We start from the raw sequence: 27,995 nt of genomic DNA, 5'->3' as shown, positions 1-27,995 counted from the left end.
TGAGCTGTTGTTCAGCATCTTAGCTGTAGAGGGCAGTGTCACTGGCCCTCATATGTGGGATCCAAACCAGGGCCCTCTGACGTCCCAAGCCAGCTCTTAACCAATGCGCCACTCGGCCGGCCCTAGCCCTGTTTTAATGGCCAGCTCCCAACATCAAATTTGTGCTGTTCTGGTTACTTGTGGTTGGTGTTCTGACTATTGGATAAATGGCTCTATCTTCAAAAGATTGGGTTGACCTGCTGATTTGAAACTGCTTCCCAACAGCAGTTAATGGTGGCTACCTAGCTGAGATAAAAAGAGTTAAAACAGGCCTTTATGACAGACACAAGGGAAGAAGTTATCTGTCACATAATTAAGATCTGAAAGCATCTTAAAATACTAGATCTGTAAATACCTAAATATACTAACCACCATGTGTTCACCCCAAACATCACTAGTTCTTGTGTAAATAAAGAATGGTAGTATCTCTTCTATTCACACTAACAACTTATTGATCTATTTCTCTGATTGTTAGCATGTAAACCAATGGTAATCAAGGCAAGTGAAAGAATATGGAAGTACAATGTGAGACTTCTTAATAATTGATTAAGTGAAAAGAGAAATATACCGGACTAGAAAATGATGTAAATGACATTTTGTGACTTTACATTTCAAAGGTATGAGATACCAAAGAAATATATGATACCTTGAGAGATCTCCCCCCTCAAATATATTTCATTAACTCTAAAGTCACCTCTTTCCAGATGTTTTTGTTCCAATAATTCTTCCTAATGCTGGTTATTGCGACATTTGGTAAACATTTTTTTCAGCATGTAAGAAGTAGGTCCAGTTTGTGTTTTATTTATTTATACTTGTTTATGTTTCTTGCCCATGTTTCTTTAAATTAGCCTATTGGCAAAATTATTAACTAGCAAAATTGTGTAGTGAGAGAATTTTCTCTATATTTGCTAGGCCAAAAGATTGATTAATATCAGATTACACACAGACTTGAGTGAGATGTAAAATGTTTGGACTTTATAATCTACCAGGTGGAGCTTTTATAAAGTACTTCTACCCAGGACCTATACCCAAGGTTTCTGATTTGATTGATCTGAAGCAAGGTCTGAGCATTAGTATTAATAATAATAATAATAAAAAATCTTTTGACATACATTGATCAGGGTCCCAGAAAACAATTGAAATGAAGAGACTTGAGTGAAGGACAACTTGCAAGAGTTTGAACAAGGTTAATGCAACAAACCCATGTTAAGGAGAAGGTGGCCAGAAATTACTAACATCTGGAATCCATTTGGCCTCCTGGCAGGAGATATAGTCACAGAAGGTCAAAACTACTGCTAGAGATGTGATTCCCAAATAGAAAAAGGCTAAGGAAAATTACTCTGACTCTCTCTTTCTGTCCACTTGTCTCCTCTCAGTGCTTCCCATTGGCCAAATCCTGGGAAAAACTATGGGCAAGAGAACCCAGATGGTGCACTGTGTGAAAGATCCTCCTGGGGCACAGGAGAAGGTAGAGGAGAAGGAAGAGGAATGTAGAGGAGGGACAGATGGAAAAATGATGATACGGCAGGTAATTATTCTGTGCAGCCAAGTTTGAGAATGGCTGTTTAGATACTATAGATTGGGAAGCAAACAGAATTACACAATCTGAGATTAACATACATGGTAGCATGAACTTTGAGACTATCTAGTCCAACACCTTCATTTTCACATTTGAAATTGAGACCGATGAGTGATATCCAGTGTCACACAGTTAGGAAACCTAAAATTCAGGGCTAGAAGGTGTCCAAGTTATCAAACATACAAGCAGTAGGATGAAAATCATATTTAAGGAAAATTAATGTGGCAGCAATGGACAGAATGTCTTTAAAGAAATTATATTAGAGATATAGACAGAAGTTTGGAAAGTATTGGTAAAAGTTTAAGATTGAATTGATAGCATTCTGAACTAAAGCAATGGAAGTTTGAATGGAAAAAAGAAGGATTCTACAGGGTGTACAAAGAAAGGTTTAAAGGTTTATAGACTTCTATAAATTACTGTGTAGATAAAAAAGGTGAATGAAAAGAGCTTGGAGTCAAATATGACTTGGATAATCCTAGTCCAGAAAAATAGGAGGCAGTTGGTAGTAGTAATGAAATAAGGACAGGAGTAGAAGCTATTTCTTAGAAGAGTTCAGTTTTAGGTGGGCCAAGTTAGCAAAATATATGAGTTACATAGTCCATTGTCAGTTGGTGACATGGGAACTAGAGCATATGGTTTAAATATATAGTATATATTAATAGTAAATGTGTCTCCAATTGTAAGATATTTGTAGTTATTGAAATACTGGAGCTCAATTCATATCGATATTATATTGTGTTCTTTTATCATACAGGGAAGATCCTAGAGCCATGTTAAAACATTTATTAGGGGAAAATATGGGCCTTCCAAATCTTTTTCATCTTAGCTTACTGGACCGAATCACTTATGTGTCTTTCAATAAGTTTCAAGAACATTTTCTTCTTGAATTTGATATAGATACATCAGTATGTTTACAAAAATTCCAAATCATAGTAATATACATTATATTTTACTTCTTTCCTTCCTGTCTTAATTGCATTCCAACAAAGGATGATTCTATATTAAAATATTAAAAACTTGACTAAAATTAAGAGATATAAATTTTGTATATTTAATTCAGGCTGAGTTCCTGCAATCTAGATAGAGATTCAAAAAAAGATTTCATGTGGTAACCCTTAATAAGGATGTTTGTTTTGAAAAGAAAGGAACATTTTTCAAAAGATATTTTCTAAATATAGTAGTGTTCTATATTTTTCTCTTTATCCTACCACCTCATAAATAGTGCAGAAAAAGGTAGAAAATTAAATTTTAAAATTCTAACTTTTGTAAAATTCTGAATTTTAAGTAAATCACCCTACAATTTTTTAAAAGCCATTCCAGTATGGAATAATGAAAATACTGATGGAGAAACTAAAGGAATTCATTTCAAATAAATCTTATTAATTGAATATTTTCTTTGTGCTGAGTATATTTATTTGAAATTGATGTATAAATCACAAATTAGTAAGTCTCTTTAAAGAGTTACTGAGCACTTTTTTCTTCTACTATAAAAAGTCATAAGCTTTCTCAGACGTTTTAAAAATCTCAGTAAAACCAGTGATAAATTGCCCAGATGTATTAACTCATTCTGCTTTTTTAAAGTAGTATAATTTGCTTTTCGTGCTTTGCTCAATTATATTCAACTACAATTTCTTTGTTCTAGTTAAAGTCAACATTAACTTCTCAAGACACACACTTCTATTCAACTTTTGAAGAAATGTCTAATTCTGGCATTTTGGAGGGAATTCTATTATGAGTTTTTTGGTAGCTCTGAAGGCTCTGTGAACTAAGAGAAAAATAATCTAAATTACACTAACTCACTGTCAACCACATTACTCTCAGTTTCACACCTTGTTCTATTCCCAGATGAAGCTGACTTCTGAAGAAATGCACAAATTTTCTGGTCTGCCCACTCCTCAAGGGATAGGTCATAAATAAAATCAGGCAGTGCGATTTTCTATTGCCCACTTCTAAAGGTTTCCACAAACTTTTGGAATGAAATACTTTAAGTCACAGTGTTTATTCTTACTTCATAATATTTATATTTGCATAAAGCTATAAATATGAATTCAAATGCATTTTTTTAAACAAGCTGATGAATAATACTTCCCAATCCTTTACATTTTAGTTTTTAGAAGTAAGATGTCACAGTCTAAGGTGTAAAATCCAAATGTAGTTGGTAGGAGGCAAGAAGTGAAAATGAGTAATGATTTTCTTTTTCAGAATGGAAAGTCCAAATGACCGAGTTGTTAACCATCTGTGTCCTTGTTTGTAAATTTTACTCACAGTGCAAGAAAGGCATGTCAATTTAGTGTTTTTTGATACATAGACACTTAGCAGTTCATCAATCATAGGGTGGTTACCCTATGGGTCATTATCAGTGTATAAGAGTTCTGAACCAATCTCAAATTCCAGTTAGAATACTGTTTTAGGAATACTCAATTCCTAAATGTTGAACTTGGAATTAGAGAAAGCTTAGGAGTGGGTGGAGGGGGAAAAGTGTGAACAAGAACAATTCATGTGATTCATCATTATTTTTGCAGCCCTGGTGATCACTTTGCAACAATCTGTCTTCACATTCCCCATCCTTCAGCCCCCCACCTTGCCCAGTTCCTTTGTAAAACTTGTTCCTTTTATGATGCATTTGAGACAGTTGCTCATGTGTGAAGACCACTCACCGGTGTGTTACACTGGGCTGAAAACCTTGTTGTCATTATCACTAGTATGAATGAGTCTTAATAGAGAATAATCTTCTGTTACAGAGAGACAAAATATAGAGTGCCTTAAAGAAGGTGAATATGTATTTAATATGTATTTCTCTCATGTAACGAGGCAAGAGAAAATGGTCAGTGTGGGAAGACTTGACATGGTAATTCAGGACCCAAGCTGATGAGTTGACATTGTTTTCTTTATCATGCAGGCTCTATCTCTGGGGCTAAGAAAATTTCTGTTCTTGCCTTTGTCAACCAAAGGGAGAAGAAAAAGAAAAAAAAAGAGGTAATGTGACCAAAACAAATTATTCTTAAGGACAGGACCTGAAAGCTGTACGTATTTCTACTCATATCCCACTGGAACAACTAAGTTATAAGATGCAAATAGCTGGAAGGGCTACTAGGTAATGGAGAATATAGATAGGTGACCATGCAGGAAGGGTCTATTACAAAAAGGAAAACAACAACAACAGTAGAATGAATAAATGAGAAATTAGCAACTTCTACTACAATAACCATATCCTAACTAACTGAGCTAAGGTAATATACTAAATACAATCTATTATACTGTAATTGCATAATGTAGTTATACTATAGGAGACTGTTAGATAAAATAATATAATAAAAAATCAGGTGAAGTTCTGTTGAGAAAATATTGTCTTTTTTATTTGAACCAGGCATAATAATTTTTCTTGGTATACAGCCTTAGATAATTAAAATATAGTAATATAGTCAATATCTACCAAGTATATCAGAGATACATGTCTAATTCATTCTGAACATGTGTCCTGAATTTCTAGTTTTCTGGACAAAGAAGAAAAAGTTCAGTTTGTTATCTGGACATCTGCTTATTTGAAATTTCCAGAAAATTTGCACAACATATTTTAATATCTCAGTGTTCTGTTATAGCAATCATTATGTCTTTATGAATCTTTCCACTGTGATGGGTCTGCATATCAAAATTTGAACTGGTTGATTTTTCTATCAGTAGGAAATCTTTACTGTATTTAATTTAAGAATGACAGGTAAATGAAAAGTCCCTCAATGTGGCAACCAGTGAAGTTAGTGAAAAGTATATAGTTAGCTGGAATGGAGTAGAATAGTCCATGGCACCTTACCTTCCCAGGTGTTCATTGATGAGGGCAAGGGGAGTGTGATATTAAAGGAATAAATAAATAGAAGGATAGCTTTAAAGAAAAAAGGTAATGATTTTAAACAATGCAAAGCAATAGGATTTGCATCTGTAATAGTTTCCCAAGCAAGAAACCTGGGTGTAATCCTTCTCTCTTTCTCCAGCTTTACCTAGATCTCCAATTCATTGCTAAGCCTTGGTGCACAGCCTACTTAAATATCTCAGGTCTATTTCCTAATCTTCTCCCAATGTCACTAGTTTTTTCAAATCTAAATTATTGCAAGGAGACCCCTGACTAATTTTTCCGCTGCTCATCACACATGTCTGCACCACACTCTACACTCCTGGCAATGTGCAGTCTCCAAAATGCACATCCGTTCACATCATCCCCTAATGCCTTTGAAGACTCGCTGTAGTTTTTAGGTTAAAATAAAATGTCCTTAGCTCAGAAGAGATGGCCCTTCATAATCTGGCTTTTGCCATCTATTTAGTCTTATCTGCAGCAGCTTCTCAATATGCTCCTTCTAACGAAATACATGATTTGTAATTCCCTGGATGTTTCCTATTAGGCCTTGGATAACATCTTCTCCACCTTGTCTGCCTTGCTTTCTTCAACTCCATCTTCAAGACTCAGTTTCGATTTCATTAAAAATAACCTCCCCCCCAAACCACTTTCCCTCGATAATTTTCTATATTCAACACCAGGCAGGGTTAATTGCTCCTCCTCCTGTTCATGTCTGTATCATACCACTTATTGCACTATATCATATGGCTTCGCTTCATATTATACTATATGCTTCACATCCGTCTGCTCTAGTCTGTGTGTTCCTTAAGAGCATAGACTATGTTTTTATCTCCATCCTCCTTGCACCCAGAATATTTATAAAAGATAATAGTTACTCTTTGAGGGCTTGTTTAAAATAATCAGTTGATATAGTCAGGAAAGAAAAGTGTGGTGATATTTTTAAGACTTGCAAGAATTTTTCCTAAATTTGGATAAATTTATTAAACTCTTTCTTTGATCAACTATTGGTGTCAAAGAGATATACTAGAGAGTTTCAAGTTCCAAGAACCCCAGATAAGTTGTATATTAACTTTACAAACCAGCCACCATATTTACCTATTTGAGTAATTCCTTATTTTATATGAAAACAAACAAAAAGAACACTAAGAAAAAGACTCTATTATTAGTCTGTATTTAAATGAAAGATGTTGAAAAAGATTGAAATAAAAATAATTCTCTTGGCACAGATTCCTAAAAGGCATTATAACTGAGATTTTGGATCATGTAGCAAGCCATCAGTGAATCAATTAGATATTAATGCAAGTGACTAGAAGGGCTTTCTTCACTCTACGTGTTTACAATTGGAAAAATGCCACATTAACAACACATTATCTAATCATAAAAATTAGAGATCTTTATCAAAGTTCTTTCACAAGGAAATCATCACATATTTTCGATTTAGAAAAACTATTTCTAAACACTGAAGGCCTGTTTGGAATAATATTTAATACATTGTTTCACTACCATTTAAAAATATAATTTAAATATGCTCCAGAAATTCACTACAATAAGATTTGGCCAAATTGAGCTATTTTTGCTATTGAGGTGTTTTTGTTTTTGTTTTTGTTTTTTTTACCTTTTTACTTTCTAATTCTGCCCAGAGTGAAATGTGTTCTTATTAGGGTGAACCAAGATTACCAGGTCATCTAAATAAAACCATTGAGTCAATTGGTTTGAGTGAAATTTCTACTGACTTAATTATTTTCTTACTTCAATTCTGGTTATTTGATAGAACAACTATTGTGTTTTGGTACTAGAATTTACTTAAATCGTCAGCTGATTTGATGTTACCTAGATAGGGGCAAAGCTCATTTTGCTGGAAGCATTCTAACAAAATTGACAATCAGTTTTACTTCTGTTGTTATTACTGCTCTTTTCCTTAAGAAACAAATATTGAACGGATACTAGTTATAGAACGTCCTTTCCCCTGAAGAGAATTCCTATGGATTAAGAGAAACTTAAAGTCAGTATTGCTTTTAATTGTATTGCTTTTAATTCTTGTTTTTAAAAAAGGAAATAGAATTCCTAAAATAACATTGTATGCAAAACAAAAAAGAAGTAGAAGAAAATTCTATTTGGTAGGCTAAGGAAACTCATGGGTTGAATCAATTCTTTCCCCTGAATTTTTTATAAACTTCCTCTTTATACTACTTTCAATTTGAAATAAACATCTACAATAGACATTGAAATAGTTCTTTGATATTCTTGAAAACAACCTCCCACCTATTTTCCTCTTCCTCTTTCCTTCTACTTCCTTCTCTATTAGGTCTTCTGTTTTCAGATTTCTGATTCAAACATAAAAATTAATTCAAACACTTTACTGGGTCTCCATTGACTGTTTTCTCAAAATGAAGGCCACATCTCTATAAAGTAGAGTTAAAACTACTAATCCAGAAAAATCTTGGTTTGAATTTTGAATGAACTTTATTTTGTTCTTAAAAACATAGTATAGATTCAGGCTTATGAATATTTGAATAAAAACAACCTGTTGTAATTTTCATCAGATGACTTTTGTTTCACATGCTTTGTACTTTTCAGAATCACATTTGTGTCAGAAAACTCACATTCATTCATTTAGTTTTTCTGCTTTAAATATTAATGTATGACTAAAGTATTCCTTTCTAATCTTAACCCATAAATCAGCAGAGTATTTTGAATAACTGATTTCAATTTATTACAAAGTTAAAATTATTTAATATATATTTCTTCTTTCCTTTCCATATATGCATAATGTATTCATCTAACATGGTGCAATACTAACAAAGTAGATGCATTATTTAATTTTAAGACATTTGACTATGAGCAAGACACTGTTGTGTGAACACATTTTGTCAATCATCAAGCTCTATAAAAATGGCTGTTATTAACGTTAGCCTTAACATTTGAGTGTCCTCTGGGTGAACATACCGCCTCAAATTTTACTCTTGTACAGCCCTTTTCATATAAGTCTTTCATCTGTTATTCAGTATTAAACAACTAAATGGAAATTTTAAAGAACGGAATTGTAACTCACATTTCCTAGGATTTATATAATGCATGTAGCCACATTTAACCAACGCCAAAATCATGGGTATTTGCTACATCCCTTGCTGATGCAGGATTTCCAGCCTCTGACAAAATCTTACCCAATTATGTCTCAGACTTCACACAAGGATCTCCCAAGAGCTACAAACTATTCTGTCACGTTCTGCTCTGCTATCACTCTCCCACGGATGGCATTTCCCATGAGGTCATGATGGTGGCCTCTCACTGGTGCTAATTGTTTGGTGAATAACATTCCAGACGATTTAACATTTATAAAATATAGGCAGCACATAGAAATAGATAAAGACATAGACATATAAGTATGAATCTGTACAGCTGACCCTTGAATAATATAGGTTTGAACTGCATGGCTCCACTTATATGTGGGTTTTTGTCAATAAATACAGTAAATGTATTCTGTTGTTCTAATGATTTTCTTAATAACATTTTCTTTATTGTGAAAATATAGTATATAATATATGTAGCATAAAAAATATATGTCAATCAACAGTTTAAGTTATTGGTAATGCTTCCAGTGAACTGTAGGCCATTAGTAAAGTTTGGGGGGAGTCAAAAGTTATATGTGATTTTTCACTGAACAGGGAATCAGCACCCCTTAACCCCTATGTTGTTCAAGGGTCAACTGTGTATATACATATTTTTTTTCATTTGTTTATTTTTAAACACATTTGTAACATATTTATTGATACAGTTTATATCATGGAATTTTTCTATGTGCTTACATATGTATTTACCTTATTTTTTTGTTGTTTTGTTTGCTAGTTTTTACAGTTGCATAGTAGTCAAGAATAGCTAATCATACCTTGTTTATCCGGTCTTGTCATTGATGGAGATCTAGTTGTTTCTAGTTTTTTGTTGTTGTTGTTCTTGTTGTTGTTACAAACAATGCTCTAAGAAACGTTCTTATGCATATATTGTTTTACATTTGATTAAATATAAAGTAAATTATTAGAAGTGAGATAACTGGGTTAGACAGTATCTGCAATTTAAATTTTGATAGATATTGCTAAATTTCCTAAACATGGTGAATAAGAGTTTGTTTTTCTACACTCCCGTCAACTAAAACTCTCTTTCTCTTTCTCTCTGTCCACTCACACACACACACATCAATCTATCTCAGTACCATTGAAGTGATTGTCTTGACCACCATTCAAAATGAACAAAAGTCAACTGTATTTGTTGTCCCACCAAGACTTTAATTTTTCTGCATATAGAAAGATGTTAATTCATCTTTTAAACCATCACAATGTTTGGCGTATCATTACATGACAGTTTAACCATATTCTAGTTTACTTAAAAACAAAATATTCACTTCTCTGCTCTTTCAGATTGCAGAGACTTAAGGTATGCGTTCTGTTTTTGACACTACTCCTTAAGGCAATTAGGCCTCTGAGGCAGAGGTGAAGAGGAGGTCAGTGGAATTTTCCTTCATGTGTGTCTGTTTATCACTGGCACAAGCTAAGTTCCTGTTATGTAGAGAGATTGAATAATTCTGAATTTTGCTGTGGCTCTGACCTGGGGGCTTTTATGAATTGTTCAATCCAAAGGTTACAGTAACAACCAACTTAATGGACTTGTGGTTCCTTCATCATTCAAAATGCTTTTCAAAACTTACACAAATCCTTTTCCATTCCTAAGGATGAGCACCCAAATTACAGCGTGTTTGACCTTACTCTGAGTTTCAGATTCCAAAAACATATGGACTCTTTAAATGGAACCAGCAAGCAATGAAAGAACAAAATCTGTACTAGAGTCCCTTTTCAAATAGGAAAAGAGGATTTTTACTACCATGGCAAATTTTCCCTTTATACACTTTATACTCACTTTGACTCGGCTCGTGGATTTTGCACATGTTCTTTGAAGGTGTTAACTTCCCAGTAAAATGTATTAGCATACACTTTCTGCTTCTCAGTGACTGTAGGCAAAAATTACTGTAGGTCACAAAGTAACTGGAGGACTGAGGAACTTGCCTAGCACCAGCAGTTAACATACACACACACACACACTCACGCGCACACACACACACACACACACACACTCACACTCCTACACAAAATTACATAGGATATCAAGACTCAAGTGTTCAGGGTATTGTTTGGAGGATAATACTCAACTCTTCACTTCCATTTGCATATATAGAAAGGATTTACTTTGTCAATCATTGCTGTATTACTTACTTAACACATACTACAATGTTGTACCAGATTTCAGACATTCTTCTACCTAATTCATGGCTTTTGCTCATCATAAGTAGAACTTGTATAATTATCCAATAATTTTCTTTAAATTGACTTGCCTTTTTTATTTAAGCACATTTATTTATAAGAATATATGTAATTACTCTGAAGAAAAAACTAGAATCACTGAAATAAATAGGAGAAAAATAAAAGTGAATACTATCAAAACAAAATAATATTATTTAGCTCTAGCAAGATACTATTGTTTGCCAAAGGTTCTGGGCCTATCTTCTTTCTTTTTGTTCAAAAAGAAAAAAAATGGATTGAAAGGTAATTTAAAAAGATTAAATTTTTAACAGTGTGATCCAATTTTTTTTCTCATGTCCCTATATGACTATAAATCGCTCCTCAGGTCACCAATAGTAAACACCCACATTTTGGGAAACACTCAAGCATCTTGGCATAAAACTACCCTATGGATTCAAAGTAAAACACATGTGGTTTCATTCACTGCTGCATAAAAGAATTACAATTTAGGTGTTGTCCCTATGAAGCAGAATGGTAGACAAATTCCACAAGACTGGCATTAAAACAAAATTTTTACTCTGTTTCCTAACTAGTATAACTTTTTGCATATGAAAATAATGAATTTCATTATTTCTCAAATAATTACATATGTATATAGTAAAATATGGAAATTTGATTGTGTGTTAGCATTTGCAATTACTGTACTGATATATGTTTAGACCATATTTTCATTTTATCAGCTCCTTCTTTCCCAAGGAGGTCCGTAAATGGTCAGCGAGATATAAATGGAAACCTCTAAATTTGAGTTTTTATCACCACTCAAAAACACCATGGCTCCCACATAGGTAATAGATGTAAGAACAATTTCAGCATTTATTATTTATAATTCCCTCCTAGAAGTTTTCCAACTTACTCTTTTGTCCAGATGCGTGATGCCATCCACAATAAAGTGTAGATTAAGGAAAGAAATCCTTGCTATGCTGAAGATTTGAAAGTGGAGAGAGAGGATGAGAGCTATTTTCTTCTCATTCCCAAGTGACCCCACTGTTAGATCATTCTCAAAAAGAGAGCCAGGTAGTGTTCTTTAAAAGTCAGATACCAATATAAAATATTCCACTGAGCAAAAAAGACACTGTGTATTTTGAGTTTGTCACTGATTATCCAATCTTAAAAATACTTGAGTAAAAATTTTTTTTCTTGCCTGACTCAGCAAATAGAACCCACGTATAGGAAAAATCACATCAGTGAAATAAGTTATATATAGTGTACAAGACAAATTTGTTGACTCATATTTCAATGGAATTGTTATTTCCATAATGGGAAATCATTAGACATTTATATTTGGATCTTTGTAATCTTACATAAGTGATCAGCCTAGTCTATTCCCTTCTTACTCATCCACTTTGTTCATTTTTATGACTGAAACACCTTAGGGACTTCAATGATGGTGAGTGAAATTTCAGAGTATCTACCCAGATATCTTCATACCAGAATTATACAAATTACCTTCATCAAACTTATTAATTAGGGCAAATATTGGAGCTGGTTCTTGGTATGTTCTTTCAAAGAATGCAAGGATGATATAATCCCCAACTCTTTACACATTTATAGATCAAACTTTATTATAATTTTGCTCCATGTACTTGGTTAAGGAAATGCAACCATCAAACTTTCCAGGCTCTCATAATTGCAATAATGGTTGGAAAGATAGCTTGGTACTGGTGTCCTAAATTTGCATCATAACTCAAATTTCTTCCTGTCTTCTCTCCCTCAGCCTTTCTTTTTCTATCTCTATCTTTAGATCCTTCCTTTAAAATGTTCATTGAGTGCTACTATGTATGAGGTGCTGTAGTACAAGAATTTGGGAACTAATGGTAGAAGATGGTGGTTAAGGTAAGTGTTCTTGAGTTAGAACACCTGGAGTTGAAGCCGAGCTCTACCACTTAGTAGCTGTGTTATTCAAAGAGAGTGGAGCAACATTCTTACTATATGCCTAACCTCTGAGCATTTAGGTATGAACAAGGAAAGTGAATTTTTTTCTGATGGTTGTTAGGTAGATTAAATAAGCATATTCAGAAAAAATCATCTAGCTCAGAGCAGGAGCCTGAGTAATATTCGACAATCAATAAGCGGTAGCTGTTTTGCTAGTTATCGTTGTTATGCTGTCCCTTCCCTCAAAAAGTTCAAAGTCAGAGAAGTTAAAAAATAACGCAATTTCATGATTACCAGCTAAACCCCACAGTAGGAGGAAGTGGGGCACATGAAAAGTGCAATGAAGGTAGTTTTGAGGGGGACACAGAGAAAGAATGCTTCCCTGGGAGATGACCTCTGAATGGAGCCCAGTCGTTCCAGATTAGTCAGGATGTGCTGGTCCAGAGAGAAGATGGTGAGAGGACAAAAGTAAGGCTGCACAGAGTGAGCCAGGCTGATGGGAAGCTGCAGCGCCTTCCTAAGAACCAGCTGTCATCCAACTTGGCTGGAGTATGGAGTACAAAGTGAAGAGACATGACGCTACATAGGAGTTCGAAGACAGATTAGGTAAGGCCTTACATGTTTTGCCAAGGAGTAGGAAATGAGTGTTGAAGATATTTAGGTAGGAGAGTTACAAGTCAGATGGTTTTCCCTTTAAAACGGCCACTCTTACTGCAATTTGGAAAATAGTTTTTGGGTGGGGAGAGGAGCAAGATTGAAGGCAGAGAAAAATCAAATAAAATCAAGAGAAACTGAAGGGCTAGAATGGAGGGATTGGTGATTGATTGGCTGGAGGAAGAGCGGTATCCATTTTCCTGGCTTGGATAAATACACAAGAAACGTATCAAATCTGGGAACAGGATAATGATTTTTAAAAACTTGTTGTAATTGTGTTTAAAAGTTCAAAATATAGAAGAATATAGAGAAAAATTTAGCAAACTTCTGTGGTCTCAGCACCTAAAACTTAGCACTACTGTTCTATGAAGTTCTCATCAGATATTTTCAAATAAAAGAAAAAGAACATTACAGATGAATTCAGTCCCCTCTGTTCCCATCCATATTTTTCCTCTCCCTCCCTCTTCAAAGGCCATCACACTCATAGATTTGGTAAATATCTTCCATTCAATGTTTTGTATGTTTAACACACACACACACACACACACACGTAGCTTATATTGTAAACTATGATATAACTTTTCAAAAATTTTAGATTTATGCTATCAATGTTATACTACAGCTTGCTTTTTTCATTCATCATTCTTTTCTGAGATTTATGTATTTTATAGAAATTATAGGTCTAAGTCATCCATTCTCCATGCTCTATTGCATTCTCTTATATGAATAAATATTGTTACTTTACCAGTTTGAATATTGAACATTTTTGCCTATTTTTTACAGGTAACTATTAAAATGTTTAACATATTTAACAATGCCCAAGAGTATTACTAACCTTTCCCTCAGATAATTTAAGGACTGTAGAGAATCATTAATGTGATCTTTCTCCTGTCTTCCATGTTACTGTTGATTGACATTTCAGCTCAATCTTGTTTTCAAGTCACACAGTTAGTTATTATCAATGTGTCTGATTTTACTTGGATTTACAAATGTATTTACCAGTTTCTTTGCTCAGTGTTGTTTTTTATATCTTATTCCTATCTTCTAGCTTTATTTCTTCTTGATAAAGTATTTCTGCTATTCGTTTTTATTTAATTTATTCTAAGATATAGTTTTTCATATTTCTAACATCTCTATAATTAGGATGCACTTTACAACTGAGGGCATATCATAGCTTAATTAACAGTATTTTTCTTTTCTGGGTCCATCATACAATTGATGACCTCTTAAATTAGTGATATATGGCAGTTCATTTAGTAAGGGTCTATGAACAGAATAACACTCATACTTTGTATGTCTAAAAGTATCATTATTTCACCTTCACTCATTAATTCTGAGCATGGAAGTTTAATTTGACAATCATTCTCCCCTAGCACTTTGAAAACACTATTCCATTTGTTTCTAGTGACTATTGATGCTGTCAGTTTAATTGTCATTTCTTTGTAAGTAATTTATCTATTCTTTCTCATAGCTTTTAAGAGTGTTAAGACATATATGAAACTTATTTCTCCATAAGCCTTTTAATTTCTGAATCCTGGAGACCATCCTAAGAAAGTGACAGAAAAAACTGAATATTTCAAAAGTGGAGCACTTCTGAAGATGATTATGTCAAAGGTGTGCCCGTGGTAATGGATGATTGAACTGCTAGGTGATGAAGGGATTTGAATTTGAGGAAGTTAATAAGAAAGAAAACTGGTGTACAGGCTCCCATGTCCAGCTGAACCAGAAATTACCCAGATAGTAATAGGAGTTGTGATAAAGGCAAATGCAGAAATAGAGAGGTTAAAATATTCAATGCATAAGAAGTTTGAGAAGTTGGTAACATCAGACAAAAGGTGGAGGGAGAAAAAGGTGACATAACACTTTGATATGAGCCTCTAAGCCTCAAGTTTTCTGTGGATGAAGGACTAATGGCCTATTTACTGATCTAGGAATTGTATGGAAAAGATTCCTTAGATGAGACACTTATCAAGATTTTCTAATCCCAAATCTAATTGTGATTCTACATAATAAAAATTTCAACTGGGACAAACTGAAGCACATACTATTTCTGATATTTTCTATGCTCTTAATTGAGCTTTAAAACTGATATGATTAAAGCAGTTATTTTTAGTTGCAAAGGTTGTATTGGAATAAAGAATTGAGGTATTTCACTTTTCATAAATTTGCACTTTTTGTATTTTTATGCAATGCATATTTTTATGTTACTGTTTGTTTTACATTAGCTCACCTTAAGGAACTATCACTTTAATGATTAACTTCAAGATACCTATTCATGTAGAATACTTCAATTTAATTAGGGTTTTATATATTGCTTTCTGTGCATCTGTATTAATAATGGGGACCTGTGTTATAGAAAGGGACAAAGCAAATGGAATTTATAAATACTATTACACTACTAAACTTTCTTTTACTTTTGGCTCTAAAGGAATTTGTGTCTACTCAAATTTGGGGGAAGTGTTACCTCATGTAGAGAACCTTATTAAAGGGAAGACTACCTATGACTCCATTTTTTCTAAGTCAATGGTGACTGGGAGGGATACAAGCTGGTGGCCTGTGAATACATTTTCTACATAGTATATTCCTTTTACTATTGGTGACATAAATTCTGTTGAGCATGATTTTCCAGAATAAGTTTATTTCACTTACTTTGAAAGTCGGTTGAAGCATGTGCTCTCACTCTTTGGTGATCTCAATAAAAACATCACAGAGCTCCCTTATTTCACAGTTGTCCACTACATCTGATCTCAGATTCCAAAGCACCTACAAATTCTAGTTGCCTCCAAAGTGTTATCAGTGGTGTATTCACCAGGCCTGACATTTATATAATCTTAAACTAACTCCTAGTAATTCCCTGAGTTAATGTTACGCTGAGAGTATCCAAAAGAGATGTTGAACATCTACCCAAACTCTCAAATATTTTTCTGTTTTCATAGATTGCTCTTCCTTCTCTGTTGAGAGTTATGTTCACTGATAAAGGCACAACACTTTATCTTTTGTCCTTTATAGTCCTGTCGTCTCTTGAACAATGTACCCTATATAAATTGGTAATCTCTACCCACTAACAGTTAAAAAGACTTCTGCTATTTTTTTCATTGTAATCATATATCCTAAATGTTCTTTTACTGGCAGTTATAACCTTATTTCTTTACACACATAGGATATATAGGGTAAATTTAAAGTAAAAACTAAGTACAAATGCAGCAAATGCAATGCAGATGTAAGAAAAGGTGAGGTAAGAGACCAAATGACCCCACACAAAAGCCAATGCCATTTGTTGGAATTGGGTGGAGTTGGGTATTTTTGTTCTGGATCATAGTTTATTATTTTGAGGATCTTTCTTTATAATTTTAGATGGAATCTTCATCAAAATAGAACTAGGTACACAGACATATGTTTCTGCCTGTTAGTTTTGAATATATAATGCAATTAGATGGTACAAGGAAGGTGTATGCAAATATCTTTCTCCTGTTGACTTGTGGCTGATGTTGTGTTGCAAGCATGAGTGAGTGTGTGTGTGTGTGTGTGTGTGTGTGTGTGTGTGTGTGTGAAATTCTTGTCTAGTAATTACCATTAACTCTAAAAATTTATAGATATTGTTGCTCAGACTTACAAGATGAATACATTTTTATTGTAGAAAATTTGCAAATATAAAACCCCAGCAAACATAAATATGATCCTAATACTCTGGGATAAATATTGTTAAAACATTTGGCATTTCAAACTATTTTTCACTATTTTATTCCTTTTTTTTTTTTAATTGGGGAATTGGGGGATGGGAACAGCACTGGGGAATTGGGGGAAGGGAAACAGACATGTTGCTGTCCTTTTGTTCTTCAGTCTAGTTGTGGAGGACATTGCTTCAATGGCCCAAGTTGGCACCATCATTGCGCTCTTCCTGGGAAAGGCAGATCAGTCGCCGGCTTCTGGAGGGCCACTCACTGCGCTGCTGGCCACTCACACTGGCTGCTGGCTACACACGGTAGCCCATGGCAACCCACAGCAGCAGGGGCTGCATCCCACGCCGTCGCTGGTGACTCATAGAAGCCCAGCTCCATGTTGAGCTGTTGTTTAGCATCTTAGCTGTGGAGGGCAGTGTCACTGGCCCTCATATGTGGGATCCAAACCGGGGACCTCTGTTGTCCCAAGCCAGCTCTTAACCAACGCGCCACTCGGCCAGCCCTATTTTATTCCTCTTAATATTAATCTTAAATATTTTCTTCTGCCATTGACTTTTTTTAAAAACGTGTTTTGTTATATACATTGTATACTGTGTATGGTGGGTCTTATGACTTTGTTTTGTTTTGTTTTTTCCCTCTGTCAAGATGTTCTGGTAACTTTAGGTACAGTTGAAGACTATAAGTAGGAAAGGTTATATGAACGCCATGTCTAGTTTCCTTTTATGTAATTTTCATACTACCTAACAAATTATTCAATATTTTTCAAACATTTTTTCTATGATTATGATACTCTTAGTTATTCTTTCTTTTTTATTAAGATATAATTGACATATAACATTACATTATATTCAGTTGTACAACAAAATGATTTGGTATTTGTATTTATTGTGAAAATAATCACCACTATAAGTCTAGTTAACGTCCATCACCACACATCGTTATAAGTTTTTCCTCTTATGATGAGAACCTTTAAGATCTACTCTCCTAGGAATTCTCAAATATACAATATAATATGTAACTGTAGGCATCATTCTGTACATTCCATCGTATGCTTTATTTATTTTATAACTGGAAGGTCATACCTTTTTACCATTTTCATGCATCTCACACCTCTTCCATCCCCCATCCCCTGCCTCTGGCAACCACCAATCTGTTACCTGTATCTATGAGTTTATTTGTTTGTTTGTTTATTTTAGATCCCACATGTAAGTGAGATCATGTGGTATTTGTCTCTCTGTGTGATTTATTTTGTGTAGCTTAATGCCCATAAGGTCCATTAATTTTGTCATAAGTGGCAAAATTATTCTCCTTTCTAATACAATGATGAAATAAAATCTTAAATTTTGTTTCAATAAAATGTGTCTTTAACTATTTTTGCAAACTTCATACTAGTGTTGAAAAATTTAAATGACTCTAAAAAATTTTAAGTTAAAAAAATCAATCAAATAATTTTTTAGCAGTTTTTTTTAAAGAGGGACTTTGAAATTCATTTCTTTCAATAAACTTTAAGTATTTTCTCAAAATTACTAAAAATACTGCTGTAATTAATTATAGTGTAATGGTGTTTGAAATCTCACGTATATGTGTGTGTGATTTTTTTTTTCTGGTACGTGAGACTTCTATGATAGGATGCAAAATATTATGAAAAATCAGTGTGGCCGCCATGGATGTGGACTGCTCTCAGGATCGCGCTTTAACAGAGAACCTGCTGGGAAGAGTTACCTGACAGGGTCCAGCGGCCACATAGTTAGCATTCATGCTGGGGCTGTGTTCTAGCTGAACTTCTATCAATCAATGGCAGAGCACTGTAGGGAACCTAGACTTCAGCCTTGCTTGCCCAATGCAGCCCCCCACTAATGGTCAACTTTTGCTCTGGTGCTACCCATTGGCCTGGCTAAGACTTTCCAAGAGTTGCACAGCAGCCTGAGGCTCTTTTTACTCAAGGCTCTTCCTTCCCTCTCTTCTTTCACTGGTGGTGTACCTGCATCATAGGCTAAAAGCCTTCCCTTACCCTGTTCACTCTCCCCATTATAATTTCTCCAACAAATCGCTTGCAGTTCTTATTCTGTCTTCATATCTGCTTCTGGAAGACCCAAACTGATACAGTTTTGATGTACCTACTTAGCTGTTCATGATTACACCAATCTATTCGTTGGGGTCTATGGTCAATGCTATTTAATAGATTGCATTTGTTATTTTGCATTCAGTCAAAACAATTCTGGCTATATTAAGCAAATATTAAGAACAAATTAGCATGATCCAAGGAATGACAAAAATTAAAGTTATATCATGAAAAAAGCCCATCCCAACAGTCAGTGAGTAACTTTTTTCAATTGCTAAACACAGATGTTCCTTGTATTAGAACTTAAAAACTACCAATATCAGGCTATAGAATAATGAACTGGAAACATGAGCCAGACCTGAGGGTTCAGCATCAAGAATTCTCTGGTCACCACCTCAGCTGCCAAATGCTGAGAAGAGACATTAGGAAATCCCTTTCACTGTATTCTCAAAATACTAACAATTCTAAAGGTTTTGTGGTCAAGGAACTCCCACTTCCTGTTGACAATTTGAGGAGGCTGCAGGGGTTTGGCAGCATAAAATGAGTTCTGCATGTAGCCAAATTACAGTTCTTTGGGAGGATAAGAATGAACTTCAAATGTGTCCCCATTAAGATAGATTTTAAAATACATAAAATTCATCAGGAATAGTTTTATTTATAAATGAGAAATATATTTCATTCATCACAAATAAAAAGAAAGAAGAGAGTTTCTACGTACAATAAATAAACTGAGACAAGAATTAGAAGCAGCAGAAACATGAACACTTCACAAAAACTCTTAGCTCAAAGTGATGGATAAACCAAGAGATACTGAACAGAGACCATGCTTCAAAAATCTGTTTTCAAACCAGTGGTAGAGCAGCAATAAAAGTACTATCTGAAAACTAAAGGTAAGCTAGCATCCACTTGAGATGTTCCTTTCCATTTAGTCCAAATAGGCTCTGTCAGTTACCCTCCATATTCAGCTTAGTGTTGCTTAGATATCAGTCCCTTTTTCTCATAGAAACTCAAGAGAAGATCATGACTGAAGCAACTTTGATCCTTCTATTATCAAGTTGTGGCCTTATCCCTCCATTGTCCATATGTCTTTCCTGACTGTATTACCTCCTAAAAGAATTTTCCCATAGACTAGTTTGGGAGAGTCTGGGATGCCTACTCTCCATAGTGTCTCCATAGACCATGAATGTTCTCTATATTAACGTTTAGCACATTCTGAATATTTGTTATGCATCTGTCTCCAGAGATAGTGGTATGGATCAATAAGGACAGGAATCTGTATTCTATTCATTTGTGAGTCCCCAGCGCCTTGCCTCATTCCTGGTTGGCACCTGATAAATGTTTGTTGCAATTTGAGCCACAAATATTTAACTTTGAACTAGGTGGTCCAGATCATGAACTCTCTTTGCAGAAAATTTATTTACAGTAAGTAAATATGGTCTATTTAAATAAGTTGTATTGTAATGAGGTTTTGAGATTCTCTCTCCAATGCTAGGTCTGTATTTTGACCTTCTGTATCAACTCACTGAGTGATTGGAAGAGTGGGGGCCTTGCTGGTGCATCAGTGAGGATGCCCCTGTGAGTACCCCACTGCAAGTCAAATGGCAGGTTCTAAGTGGATATGAGCTCAAGACCATGTGGGTGGCATGTACCTATAGAGTAAATGCAGATTAATTCATTAAAAAATAAGCTTTGAGACAGTCACTCAATATCTGCTGTTCACCTTATAATCTCAAAGTAGACAATCTTTTTTTTTAACCCTGAAATTTCTTAAGGAAGAATATAATTATATTTCAATTTAAAAGTTATATAACCTTATAAAAGACATCAGCATTTTTTTTGCAGGTGGTCAATATCTATGAAGTCCCAAATATGGACTTTGGAGCCTTCAGGTATCTGTAAAAGTAGCTTCTTTTCAAAGTTTTGTCCTATGGTGCTTTAAATGTTTCCAGTTGAGAAATCATGAGAAAGCTCCTTCTTTTAATGATTATATTAAGATTTTAGAGCTGTCACCATGGAACAAAAACCTTCCTTTAAATATGGTTTTCAAGAAGTCGGTGTCTAAGTATGATGTTCACTTTCCTAGTAGAATAATACCTTTTGCTAAATTATAAATCCATTTAAGTAGAGAAGCTGTTTTAAATATTCAAATTCATTGAATATTTTGTTTCAATTCCTGTGTCAAATCATTGCATGAAAATAACATTAATAATAACCACAATTATCATGCTTCACATATTTTCTGAGTATATCTAATTTACAAATTATATATGTTTATAAATTTATATTTTATAATATTCATGATAAACCTATGAGATAAATATTATTTTTATTTTAGAGTTGGAAAAGTGAGACTCAAACATTTAAGTGACTTGAAAATCTCACAGGTAGAAAATGAGTAAATTGAAATTTGTATCTGGAATTTTGCAAAACCAAAGCCAGTGCCCTCACACCCTTACCTAATAACCTGTGGTATCATGTGAAATATGTGGACTATGAGACAGAATAGTTTGAATTTGGATCAATAAGACTTGAACATTGAGTATGAATGTATTTCAAAGCACCTTTCATTGTTCGAAGACTAAAGATGAATTTTTGAAAAATAAAGCCAACTTAGTACAATCTACATTTACTGCTACATGTAGAATGAAATGCAGATTATTTCTGTGCTCATTTCTTTTTTGTTCAATAAATTTTTATCAACTATGATTGATAGTTTTGTTGAAACCATGTGTCAAAACTAGTTGATCTCCACTGAAGTATGAAAACCTTTCATGACAAAATAAAAAGCAAATGCAATTCAAAACATAGACTGCAGTGGAAATAAGATCTTTTAGGAGAATGATTAAAAAACCAGTAATTGATCCAAAAATAGATAAAAGAAGGTTCATTCAGAAAAAAAACCTAATCAATAATGCAAGTGATAGATGAAAACAATTAAAATGTATTACTCTGATGGTAGTTTTTAAATATTAAAATTATGGGACATCTATAGTAAAGTAGTTGTTTTTTTTACTTGTTACACATAATGGTTTATATGTTTAAAAAATTATAATTTTTAGTAGTGTAAAATTTGGTTTCAGCGCCAATCCAATTTGGAAGTGTCGTTTTCTGCCAAAAAAGAGTGGTTATCAAATACTCTTGCTTACCACACCTTAGGTGAATGCAGAGATGGCTGAGCAACTCTCAGAGAATCCATCTATAGCACATACAGAGGAAAATCTAGCCTCCCACCACAGAAAGTAACAGCCAACATACCACAGGGTGTTTTAGATGGAAGACAAATCTCCTCAGCAATATGTTTGATAAAAAATATGTGATGAAAGTAACCTTTGAACAGTTGCAAAAGCAAATGCTGAACAAGTTCTGTAAATAGAGTATGGGCTCTGAGACAACACAAATTCCAGTCACTGCTGGCCGGGCCCAAGAGCCGTGCACAGTGCACAGAGACAACGAGCATCACCCAAATCCTTCTGTATCTTTATAACTTCCCATTTCGTGATCAAAACCAAAACACCTTGCCAATGACTGCGGGAGACGCGTATCTAGACTCAGTGGGTGTCCTCTACTCTGAAAACTATGCCAGGGCTTTGATGCCCAGAGAAACTTGGTGGTGTCTCTTTTATAACAGAAGGGACTTGTCAAATATATGTGATAAAAGCTTAAAGAAATACATAGGCATTATTAAGTCACACATTCCATTTATGTAAAAACTTCTGCTCTTTTTTAGTGTTAGTTTGTTTTAGAGATTTCATCCGAATGGGGAGAAATTGAGCTGAACGCGTTTACATTGCGTGAGACACTATTTAAAGAGAGGGGAGAGGCAAACATGAAACTGAAATTTTCATAACAAAGAAAGAGATAAAAGAAAATAGTTACCCTTTGTTTAGTCTCTGTTAGAGAACAAATACTCATAATTAAACTGTAACTGGAATCAAAATGTAGTTTGGGATAAACAACCTAAATGGCCTCCAAGATAAATTACAGTACTCATTTCTCTATTGTTGGTTTGTTCCTTCCAGTTTCACCAGGAAGCAGGATTGTGGGGACTCTATGCTTGCATGTCACCACTAAGCAAGTTCTCTCATGCCAGCTAGCTTAGCAACTGGTTTGAGTCTGGCCACTTGCTCACCATCTGGAACTATTTCATAGTCCCATTACCAAAAGGAAAAAAAAAGAAAGGAAGGAAGGAAGGAAAGAAGGAAGGAAGAAAGGAAGAATAGAAGGAAGGAAGGGGAAATAGATAAAGGATGAGCAAAGTTGCAAGTTTGCCTTACCTTTTGAAGAGCTTGCTAGGTGCCTCTCCAACCCAGGCTTTCATTCCACCTGGAGGTACCCTACCAGCCACAACGTATCTGACATTGGGTTTCACCACAGAACTTCTCCCTAGAAATGTGTAGGTTCTGGATCCTATATCATTACTTTAGCTTTCCAAGAGAACAATGTAGTTTTATTTTTAAACATTTAATTTTCAGTCTTTCGCAGGTTTTACCCTATGTTCCTCAATTTGCTGTGATCTTATGAAGGTATATTTGATTTGTGAGGAACATTGTCTAAGGGGATTTTTTTTTCTAAAGACAAAAACAGCTTACATGGTATGCGCTTTGGCTTACAGTTTGCCATGGGTTGGGATGAGGTGTAGGGGAGAGGTGAGATGGGGAGAGGGTGTACAGTGTGCTGGTACTTGCCTTAGAGAGAATAGGCTCCATTCTAATCAGGACACTCCTTTCATCAAAATGTTTTTCCATGCTGGGAAATGAGGAAACTGATTTTTAAAAGGCTCTTAATTTAAACCTTCACCTGTTTAAAATGTGTGGGAACACCTATCTGTTCATAAATTTATGAAATCCCAAAGTCTTAGTATTGCTCAATGTTTTGATCTGTAACTAGCATTGGACAATTTAATACAGAAAAGAAAACAAAACACTTACAGATGATATGGTGCTTGTATCCTAAGGAAACCTTCAGGTATTATATTTGAAAATTATTGACCTTAACTCTTCTATCAGATTTTACGATTGTTTCACAGAAAAGCAGAGAACTTCTTCTTTGTTGACCTCCCTGGACTCAGGGTCAGTAATTAAGGCACACGTGCTAAACAAGACCCAAGGACTTATTTTCATTGATATGCATGCCAGTAGCCTTCTCTTGAGAGAATACTCACCAGCTGCATGTTGCGACACGTGAGAATGTGTGGGTGGAATCACCACTTCCCTACTTGTCTTCTGCCTAGTCTCAATATCACTATAGCCCAGCTGGCTCTCTAGAAGCACAGGTGCTGCCAGCAAGGCCTGCCACTTGTTTAAAGGGTGGTCAACCCCAGCTGGGCCCACAGTCCAGTACTTGGTTCAGCATCAGAATATGGGAGGGGCATGTAAAGGAAGAAAAATAAAACTAGTATTTGTTGAGCGCCTTATACCCACGAGAGAGTCTTTATAATCTTCAGAGAGGTTAAAGAATTGTCTCAGAATGACAGTCATAACTCATTTTAAGGTGATTTAAACCTGACTTCTGACTACAAATCCTATCATAATTTCACTATATTTGATTCCATGTCTTCCCAAAGAAGGCAATTATTATTCTTTAGGAGAAATCTCTTAAACTGTTACCCATAGGAAGCACTGCTCCAAAGGTTATTAATTTGTCATAAAGAATGTGTTTTGTGATAAACTGTTAAAAATCACCCTTTGTCCCTTTAGCACTTCTTGGAGCCTTTAATATATTAATATGCATTGTGAATCTTCTAGAGAGAGATTAGAATGGCTGTACTTCTAAAATCTATATGCTTACATGAATCTGTTAATATCTTCTTGAATCACTGATCCACAGAACGGCATGGGCAAAATGCTTGAAAATATGTAAGAAGTCCATTCTATGTATCCAGGGCAGGGAACAGCTTCATACACTTGGATAATGATTATAAATGACATTAACATAATCAGTTATGAAATGAAAAATATACAATAAATAGGATTATTTATCTATGCAATATAAAGCTTATTAATTCATTTTGAGTAGATCTATTTGTTTGATATTTGTATATGACATCTTTAGATGATTTTCTTCACAAAATTTTAATTGACAAAATGTTCTCATGGCAACAAAACCCATCACAATTCCAAACAAAGACTGCATGCTTAAGCACTAAAGAATGGTTTGTAAAATTCGGCTGTACTCACTGAAAACTGTTAACTTATTATTAAAAGAGAATTTTCAGTGCCTGCAATGGGCCACTCATAATAGTAGATCCAGAGAACTTAGCATGCCCTTCAAGGGCCTCACTGCCTAAAAGGAGAAACAGGCTTACTAACAAGTATAACAAGCTCCTTTTTCACTAAGGTATCACACTATGCTCCTGAACTAGCCCATATTAGCTGCCTTTATTGCACAGATAATTGTAAATAGCAACAGAATTATTTCAGTCTACTGAGATTCAAGAGAATTTAAATTTGTCATAAGTGTGTGTGTGTGTGTGTGTGTGTGTGTGTGTGTGTGTGTGTTTGTTTCAGGGCAAAAATATTCTCTACTTCCAGTATTTTTGGTCATTAACTATCTTTGCATAAATTTTGGTCACCCAGCTGTTGGCTGGATGGAGTCCAGTCTGTGGTACTTGGTAGCTGGTTATGGATTTAGTGGCTGGCTCATGTCCCTGGCAATCCTTACTCCTAAACACTGGGTTCCACTTCTATTTTCATCCATCCTACTTTTCTCTCTGCTCCCTCCTGAGTAGAATCTTTGGGACCACCAGTGTCGTATTTGATACTCCACCTCGAATTCTTCTACTACAGCCTTTCTGATCTGTCCACAGTATGCTCTGTGTATAGCTGTGTAATCTATACCAACACCAAGCTTACAGATATAAACCTATACACAAGTAACTCAGGGAGTACTGAAAAGAAACATTGAGAAGAAAGCTTTAACTCTGTCAAGGTGGTCAAGACATCTCTTAAGCCACTCTGAAGAATGAATAAGAAGAATTCTGCAAGAAGACAATGAGGGTGGAGATTGGGAAGAGGGAGGAAATGCTAGACTGAAGAAACCACTTCTGTAAAGATACCCAGTGAGAGAGATGAACAGAAAAATACTTTCTATGACTAGAGCATAAGATATTAAGGTAGAGATGTGGTTGTACATGCCAAAAAGTGTACATAAACATAGCACATTAAATATAAAAAATATTTGCTATAAGAGTAACAAATCAGATGTAGAGCTTAGTAATTTTACTCCAGCAGTGACTTAAAAGGTACACATTGGTGATAGGTATGCTTCTATTTGAGAAATGACGTGAGCCTGCACCTGGTAGTTGAACCAAGACTTCATTATAAACAAAATGTGATCACTAGGAAACAGAATTTGTTTCTGCTTTGTTCACAGCTGTATCTTCAGCACCTGGAAGAGTATCTGACACATAAATTGAATGAATATAAAGAGGAGAGTACTCATTATTTATCCATCCATCCATCCATCCATCCATCCATCCAACACTGAGCACCTGAACTGTGCTAATCACATCCTAGGTCCCGAAAGAATGAATAAAGTGGGAATAAAAGAAGGCTAAGTACAAAAACTTAGAAACATGAGTATTTAACAGTGGGGTGAAGAAAAGGATCATGGAAAGAGATGGTAAAAAAGGAGACAGAAATAGAGAGAGAGATTATGAAACTAACAACAAGTCACACTGAGAGCTAAGGGTAAATAAGATTTAAACAAGATTTCATGGATGATAAGGTGATAGCCAGTGTTTTGGTGCTTAGATCAGGTAATGATACTAACTGGTCATTGTCCGTTGTGTTTTTTCCCTTTTCATTGAAGTATTATGAACAAACACTGAAAAACACAGACTGCAAGAGCATAGTTGAGTAATATAAGACAAGTACAACTCAGTGACCTACACATTTATCAAAATATAGGATATTTCTATCTTCCCTAAAAGTTTCTTCATGTCCCTTCCCAGTCAATTCCTCTCAGTACAGAGGTGACAACAGCTCAGTTATTTTCTCCATAGATTTTGTTTGCCATTTCCTGTCTCCTGTCCTATCGTATGCATGTAAGATCATTTGCTACTGTGCCATAAGTCAGAGTTTTGGTGATTTGTCTCTCTGTATTTCAATTTGGATAATTTTTACTAGCTTATGAAGTGTCCAATCTACTTTTAAGCCTCTGCATTTAGGACATTATTTTAATTATATTACTTTGCAGTTTAAAAATTTCCATTTGTTTTTTCTTTTCATAGTTTATAATTCCCTGTTGAGATTTTCCACCTTTTCATACATTACCTTTATCTTTAAATCCATGAATATATTTATAATAACTCTTTTAAAGTCAGTGTGTTCTAATTCCAACATCTGTGTCACATCTGGGCTTGTTTCTGTTCACACTAATTCTCCTATTTATAAATCACATTTTAAAATTCTTTCTATATCTAATACATTTTTATTGAATTTTGGGCATTGTGAATACTACATTATTTAAAGTCTAAATTACATTGTTTTCTTTTTTAAAATGTTGAGGTTTATTCTAGCAGGCATTAATTTACTGATAGCTCAACATCATTCTGTTGAGGCCTAGTTTTAGGCTTTGTTAAAATGGTTCTAGAGTAGCCCTTATATTAGGGCTAAACTTGTCCTTTCAACTAAATGACTGGGTTTTTCATAGGCATATCTCTACTCTGGCTGGTTGGAATTGGAAAGGCTTCCAGCACTGAGTACCCTCTACAATCTCCATTCATCTTGCAGTCCCTCACTAACTGTGCTTTTCCAGGTCTCATTTTACCCTATGTATGCAGAGCTTATTATTTGGCCAAAGAGAGAAACAGACTCCTATGCATATGTCTAGGGTTCCATCTCTATGCTGTTCCCTTCTTTCTGTTACCCTATTCTCCCAATTCTGGCCACATCAGCAACCCTGAATCCCATCT

General features: G+C 34.8%; 1 long non-coding RNA gene across 2 annotated transcripts in view; it reads left to right on the top strand.

Annotated features, from left to right (window-relative positions):
• The window catches only part of LOC109381983 (uncharacterized), a 162,859-nt gene that overhangs the window by 30,358 nt on the left and 104,506 nt on the right, over window positions 1-27,995 (top strand). For both annotated transcript variants that reach the window (XR_002123850.1, XR_002123851.1), the window contains exon 2: window positions 4,518-4,594. This is a non-coding gene — a long non-coding RNA (uncharacterized LOC109381983). The remainder of the gene's footprint in view (window positions 1-4,517; window positions 4,595-27,995) is intronic.

This window comes from Hipposideros armiger, unplaced genomic scaffold (genome assembly GCF_001890085.2).
Source record: "Hipposideros armiger isolate ML-2016 unplaced genomic scaffold, ASM189008v1 scaffold_57, whole genome shotgun sequence".
Classification (NCBI taxonomy): domain Eukaryota; kingdom Metazoa; phylum Chordata; class Mammalia; order Chiroptera; family Hipposideridae; genus Hipposideros; species Hipposideros armiger.
Note: the sequence above shows the minus strand (reverse complement) of the source record. Positions and strands in the feature narration are given on the sequence as shown.